This window comes from Dama dama, chromosome 33, assembly GCF_033118175.1.
Source record: "Dama dama isolate Ldn47 chromosome 33, ASM3311817v1, whole genome shotgun sequence".
Lineage (NCBI taxonomy): Eukaryota > Metazoa > Chordata > Mammalia > Artiodactyla > Cervidae > Dama > Dama dama.
Genome location: NC_083713.1, coordinates 14563901 through 14571110, shown reverse-complemented (window position 1 = coordinate 14571110; position 7210 = coordinate 14563901).

Genomic DNA, 7210 nt, shown 5'->3' with positions numbered 1-7210 from the left:
TGCCATTTACTCCTCCAGGGGATCTTCCCGACCCAGAGATCCAACCCACATCTCCTGCATCTCCTGCACTGGCAGGCAGATTCTTTACCACACACCACCTGTATTCCATACTATGATTATAAATTGTCAAGGCTAAATTCTTATAGTCAAAGTTATTTTCAGTAAAATTCTTACTTTAATAATTATTCTTGGGGGAGTGGATTAAGATGGTGGTGGAGCAGTAGGACATGTAGCTCAACTCCTCCCACAAATACAGCAGAAATGCATCTACATGTGCAGTGAGTCTCACAGACTATTGAATGCAGGCAGAAAATCTCAGACTTCTGAAGGGCAAGAAAATTTCCATGTAGCCAGATAGGACAAAAAAAGGGGGGGAGGGAGAATAAAAAGAAAGTGAGAAAGGACTCAGGAATGGGACCTGCCCCCCTACAAGGAAGCTGTGAAAGAGGAAAGCTTCCTTCACCCTGGGAAGCCCCCTCACCAGTGAGGAGATGAGCTGGGACTGAAGGGGAGCTGCAGAAAATGATTCTTACAAACATAAATATTCCTTGCAATAGCACAAATAGAGTGATTTGCTTGTGCTATGGTTTTACACATTTGAATAACATTGCTAGTGTAGAAATATTGTATGTTGCCCTTTAATGTAATCACTGAGTAATGCTAAAATTGATATCATTTCTGTCAAAAAGGTACAAAGTATAACCAAACATAAATAAATAAACAAAATTTAAAAAATAACACATTTCCCAGGCACTGATGAGTAAAGTGTAAAGTGTGTTTTCAGTGTATTGTAACATACCACAGCAGGGTTCTTCATAGGAAATGCTACAATGAATATTCCAGTTGAAGCAATGAACTGTAATAGGAATTCCATTTTACACATGAATGTATACTGTGTGATAATCTCAGATCTATTTATTCAGCAGCTGGACCTCAAGATTAGAATGAAAGTGACAAGAGTACAGAGAATTATATTCCTACAGTGTAAGAAAATTCCTATTAACCTTTAATGGCCTATTTTTCTCGGGCTTTTAGTTTAAAATTCTGATATAATCTATTGGTAATTTTGTTTTATTTTAAAACATAGTGTACAGAAGCAAACATATGTATCTTATTAATAATAGCCATTTTAATTTAGAAGTGAGTCCAAGGCCAGGGTGGTATTGCGAGAATAATTTTGAAGTGGCACAGGGAAACCTAAGGAATAATGCATGCAAAACATGAAAGTATTGGATGCCAGCATAATGCACAGCAGTGTACAAACAGAAGTTAAATCTCAGTACTATATTACTTTCTGTACCCCTTAATACTGCCTCAGTTCATCTACCTGCACACCTCTCATATTAAAGCAATAACAAAATCTTTCATGACTGACTAATGAGTTCTATTATTAGTTTAATTATTGTCTGGCCACTTAGAAGCTCAACTTATTGGAAAGGAAATAGTGAGTACTACATTAGGCAACTCCCCTTGGCTCACATGTTATTCAGGACACTACCTCATGGACTTATTACTTTTGCTATTTTACACTCAAGTAGGATCTAAACATTTCATTAGTGAATTCTGTTATATACAATAACATGTAAATATTTATTTTGTGAATTTTTAAATGATGACTCTTATAAATCTTTCTCCACTTGATTATTTGTTTATCTGGATTTGATATTAAAATTAAAAATAATAATACTCATTATATTCCAGATTCTATGCTAAATATTTGATATGTATAAGTTCATACAAAACATGGTTCATGCTTTTAAAAATATCTTAATAGGAAAAGTAGAGCATGAGATGGAATAGTTAGAATTTAAGTAAACATTGAGTAACTGCCATAATAGCAGAAAAGCCTTGACATACAAAAGATATGAAGTTAGAAAATGTTTTATTCTGAGTATAGTGGCCAAGGTAGGCTTAGAAAGGTGAGCTGGACCTAAAAGAACAGATATGTTTTTAAGAGACTGTGAGGAAAGATGAGAGCTAGTTGGGGTTTTATACAGATTGAGTTATAGGTACTTCTAGAATACTCAGAAAATTATGTGAATTAGGAATCTGACATTTAATCCTGGATCTTAGAGATTGAGAAGGGTCAATATGAGGTGCTAACAAAAGAAATGGGAATAAAGTATACTACAGAACAAAAAAATGTAGATAAAAGTTAGTCTTTGGGAAGACCTTTCAATGATCATGGGAAGTATGTTGACTGACAGAAGGAAATTCAATGAATCAGAAAGAGAAGAGGAAAGTCTGGAGACAAGACGAAAGTGTCATGGGATGAATGCAGGCAATTCAAGGTAAACTGCACAAACTGAAGCAGGGCCAAGAAAGATGTATACAGTTTGATAATTAGGAGAGCATGTTTGATTTATAAAAGAGTGAAGTCAGAGAATAAGCAATTAAGAGATAGCAATACCGCTTAACCTGTTTAACATCTTATTGTTTGGTAACCTCCCATGCATAACAATGGTGATGATTCTTAAAACTAATTCAAACCTAAGAATATTCAAGAGACTGTTAAAAAAAATTAGGGTTAGGGCTATAATAATTTACACATACTGACATTTGTTTTCTAAGTGTTGCTCATAGAGCCCTATGTGTATTAACTTATTCATTCCTCCCAACATCATCATTACCTCCACTATCAGATAAGTAAACAGGAACAGAAGCATTAGGTAACTTGACTAATATCAGAAAAATAGTAAACAAACAAGCCAGGAAAGTCAAACCCTCTGATTCCAGAATCTATGAATTTAAGTACTAAATTATGGCTTTTGTTGTTGCTATTGGTTTTTTTTATTTTACTTGTTTTTCATGATTTTATTGATTAGTTCACAAAATTCAGTTTAGTTCATTCACCCAGCCATGTCCAACTCTTTGCGACCCCATGAACTGCAGCACGCCAGGCCTCCCTGCCCATCACCAACTCCTGGAGTCCACCTAAACCCATGTCCATTGTGATGCCATCCAACCATCTCATCCTCTGTCGTCCCCTTCTCCTCCTGCCCTCAATCTTTCCCAGCATCAGGGTCTTTTCAAATGAGTCAGCTCTTCACATCAGGTGGCCAAAATATTTATCCAATAAAATAAATCATGGAAAATTGAGGGCAAAAGATCTAATTTCGAGTAATTATTGAATCTGGTGTTTCATAAATCAACATATTGCAGCTCTGTTTCTTTTTAAAAAATTTTTCTTAATAATTTTACCCTCCTCACAATATATTTCCATTATTCTTTGTAATTTTTAGTTTCAGTTCTAAATAATTAGTTAATATACTAACAGAGTCAAAAATACCTGTCCCTTTTGCCCACTCTGTTGGCCAACAAATAGTTAATTGTTACTCTGTGATATACTTTATACTGAGTATGTAGAGTATGTGTGTATAGCATGTAGAAAGTGAAAGTGAAGTCGCTCAGTCGTGTGTAACTCTTTGCAACCCCATGGACTGTAGCCTACCAGGCTGCTCCATCCATAGGGCTTTCCAGGCAAGAATACACAAAATTATGCCACTTTTCAACCTATATCCTGCATGCTTGTTACTGTAAGACCTAATTTGACAGTGGTTTTTTATACAGTTAACAAGTATATTTGGGGGAAAAATGAATGAAATTGATGATCAGTTTTTTCTGAGCTATTAACAAAGCTATTCAAAGCAGGAAAAAAGGATATTTTCTTTCCTTCTTTCTTTCTTTTTTCTGGTATGTTCAGAAATAGCAGGAAAAAAAGAAGGAGCAGGGAACACAAAAGCTAATAATATAACACAATAAGAATAGTATTCCTGCATTCTAGGTTAACTTCCTTAAAAAAATACTAAAGTACATCCATTTCTTATGTTTCTTAATCTAAACCTGCATTTTACCACTAAAATTCTCTTTGATAAACTGGAAGTTGAAATTTACATATAGAAGAATGAAATTATAGTTTTAAAATTATAAAACAACTTGTCATTCTCATAAATTGATATTAAGAACATATGAAGACAATTTAATTGAATTCAACTGACCTTGTTTATGAAACATTATTCTGGTAAAATCTATCATATCTTACAATGGAACATCTGGCAGGCTACATGACTTTTATTAAATTTGGCTTTTTCTAATACAGGGCATGGCAAAGCTTCAACCTAATGAACATGGATGGCTGATGCCAATCATTTGTTCCCTGACAGCTGACATATACACATTTATTTGGATGATCTGGGGCTATGTGACATCCAAAGAAAACAAGCAATGTCACTGAAGTGAAAACTGAATAACATTATACCTATGTATGTATGTGTGTGTATATATATATAAATCATTTGGAACTGATCTATTGATATAATCTCATTTTATATGTAATGAAAAGTACCAGAATAGTGAGACAGTCAATTCCTAAGCAGGTTGATAAGAAGTCCGGGTGTCCCCAAGGAGAGAGGGGTCTGGAATTCTCAAGGAGGAGGAAAGGACAAACTTTTTTTCCCTCTACAATCCTTAGGATTATATAACAATAATGTATACTGCTTGAAGACAGTTTCTGGAAAAACCTTCTGGCTAATCCTGTTATCTTAAAATGTAAATTATGGGAGTAGAGCTAGTAAGGTCTTTACAACCTCCAGACATCCTTTTGATTCACTCTAATAAGTAAGTAAAAGCGAGGGGGTACTCTTTCTGCCTGCTTTTGATGTCTACATCAGAAACTTTCTCTATCCCTTTTATACTTTAATAAAACTCTATTACACAAAAGCTCTGAGTGATCAAATCTCGCCTCTGGCCCTGGATTGAATTCTTCTCCTCCAGAGGCCAAGAATCCTGGCTTCTTTTGTGGTTCAGCAACAACCTTTCAATAGGAAAATAGGAAGCAAATAATTGACAGAGGAAGTCCCTATGTAATTATAAATTGAGGAATTCTAGCCCTGGCACTGCTTGTCAATCTTCTAACATTCTGGAACAGAACAAGAATGCATAGAGTGACAGTCATTCTGTCTGTGCCTTTCACCTTTGCCACAATCTCAGAATGTTATCTCCTTATCCTAATACCATACACATCTTCTTCAACATAATATCTTTCTGCCCTTTTAATGCCATTGGAGTGTTTTTCTTTATACAAACAAATTAGGTCTCCAGACTATATTTTCTCCATAATCTTGCCTTCACTGAGTGTAGATTATGATCCTTGAGACCAATATTGTAACAATCCCAAGGAACAAGATCAGGGATTACTTGAGAAATCTCGAAGTTCAAGGCATTCTTCCTGTTAGAGTTTTCATTTTGTTTCATATCAAGCATGAAGATCAATATGGATCACATACCAAATCAAATGGTTTTATAAGTTTAAACATGATTATAATATTGCTTTTAAAATGTATTTGCTATAATTTACTCATTTAAAATCAGACAGGGCTTCCTTTTACCAATCAGCTAGCATGTTCATAAATTCTTCCAAAATTTGAAAATCTAAACTTCAATATGCCTTAGAAAGTTGGGTCATCAAAAAAGCAAGAGAGTTCCAGAAGAACATCTATTTTTGCTTTATTGACTATGCCAAAGCCTTTGACTGTGTGGATCACAACAAACTGTGGAAAATTCTTCAAGAGATGGGAACATCAGACCAGCTGACCAACCTCCTAAGAAATCTGTATGCAGGTCAAGAAGCAATAGATAGAATCAGACATGGAGCAACAGACTAGTTCCAAATTGGGAAAGGAGTATGTCAAGGCTGTATATTGTCACAGCCTGCTTATTTAACATATATGCAGAGTACATCATGAGAAATGCTGGGCTGGATGAAGCACAAGCTGGAATCAAGATTGCTTGGAGAAATATCAATAACCCCAAATATGCAGATGACACCACCCTTGTAGCAGAAAGTAAAGAAGAACTAAAGAGCCTCTTGATGAAAGTGAAAGAAGAAAGTGAAAAAGCTGGTTTAAATCTCAACAATCAAAAAATTGAGATCATGGTATCCGGTCTCATCACTTCATGGCCAATAGATGGGGAAACAATGGAAACAGTGACAGATTTTATATTCTTGGGCTCGAAAATCACTGCAGATGGTGATTGCAGTCATGAAATTAAAAGATGCTTGCTCCTTGGAAGAAAAGCTATGGCCAACATAGACAGTATATTAAAAAGCAGAGACATTACTTTGCCAACAAAGTTCCGTCTAGTCAAAGCTATGGTTTCTCCAGTAGCCATGTGTGGATGTGAGAGTTGGACTATAAAGAAAGCTGAGCACCAATGAATTGATGCTTTTGAACTGTGTTATTGGAGAAGACTCTTGAGAGACCCTTGGACTGCAAGGAGATTAAACCAGTCAATCCTAAAGAAGATCAGTCCGGAATATCCATTGGAAGGACTGATGCTGAAGCTGAAACGCCAATACTCTGACCACCTGGTGTGAAAAACTGACATGTTGGAAAAGACCCTGATGCTGGCAAAGATTGAAGGCAGGAGGAGAAGTGGATGACAGAGGATGAGATGGTTGGATGACATGACTGACTCAATGGACATGAGCTTTAGCAAGCTCAGGGAGCTGGTGATGGACAGGAAAGCCTGGTACCCTGCAGTCCATGGGGTCACAAAGAGTTGGACACGACTGAGCAATTGAACTGAACTGAAAACTTCAATGTATTATTTTCAAATATGATATTCAGCCTCAGCAGCTGTTTTCTGCTCTCTTTCTTGGTGTGACTCAGTTTTCTTAGTTCCGACCATTTTTCAGCCCGAACTCTTACGCTGACATCCTCAATACTATAATATTGCATCACAAGCCTCTTTCAGTAAACTTGGAATTGTAAAAACTGTTCACAGGAAGAAATCTAAAATAAATGTGTATTTTGCTGATGTTTCCCTTTTTGAAGCATTGAATCCGTCAAACTTGATTTAAACTGATGATCTTTCAATGTCTTTAAATAATGTTTTGTTAAAATTCTGCCCAATACTTTGCTTCAAAAGAAGGGTTAGCCCCCGATGTCTGGTGTGTTTGTGCCTTTCTATTCAGGAACTTTAATTTTTCCTTTACATACAGAATACATTAATACAGTCAGGGTCCACTCTACATATCATGTTACATATAAATTCCTAAGTAATTTAAGGCAGCTCTGAATACTGTCCTATTTTTACTACCATCATAGCCTCTCCCACACAATGTTGTTTCTCTTTCACATGTATGTTTATTTGATTTTTGAGAACACACTAACCCTAGTATCATTTGCAAACTCAGTTCCCAGCAGAA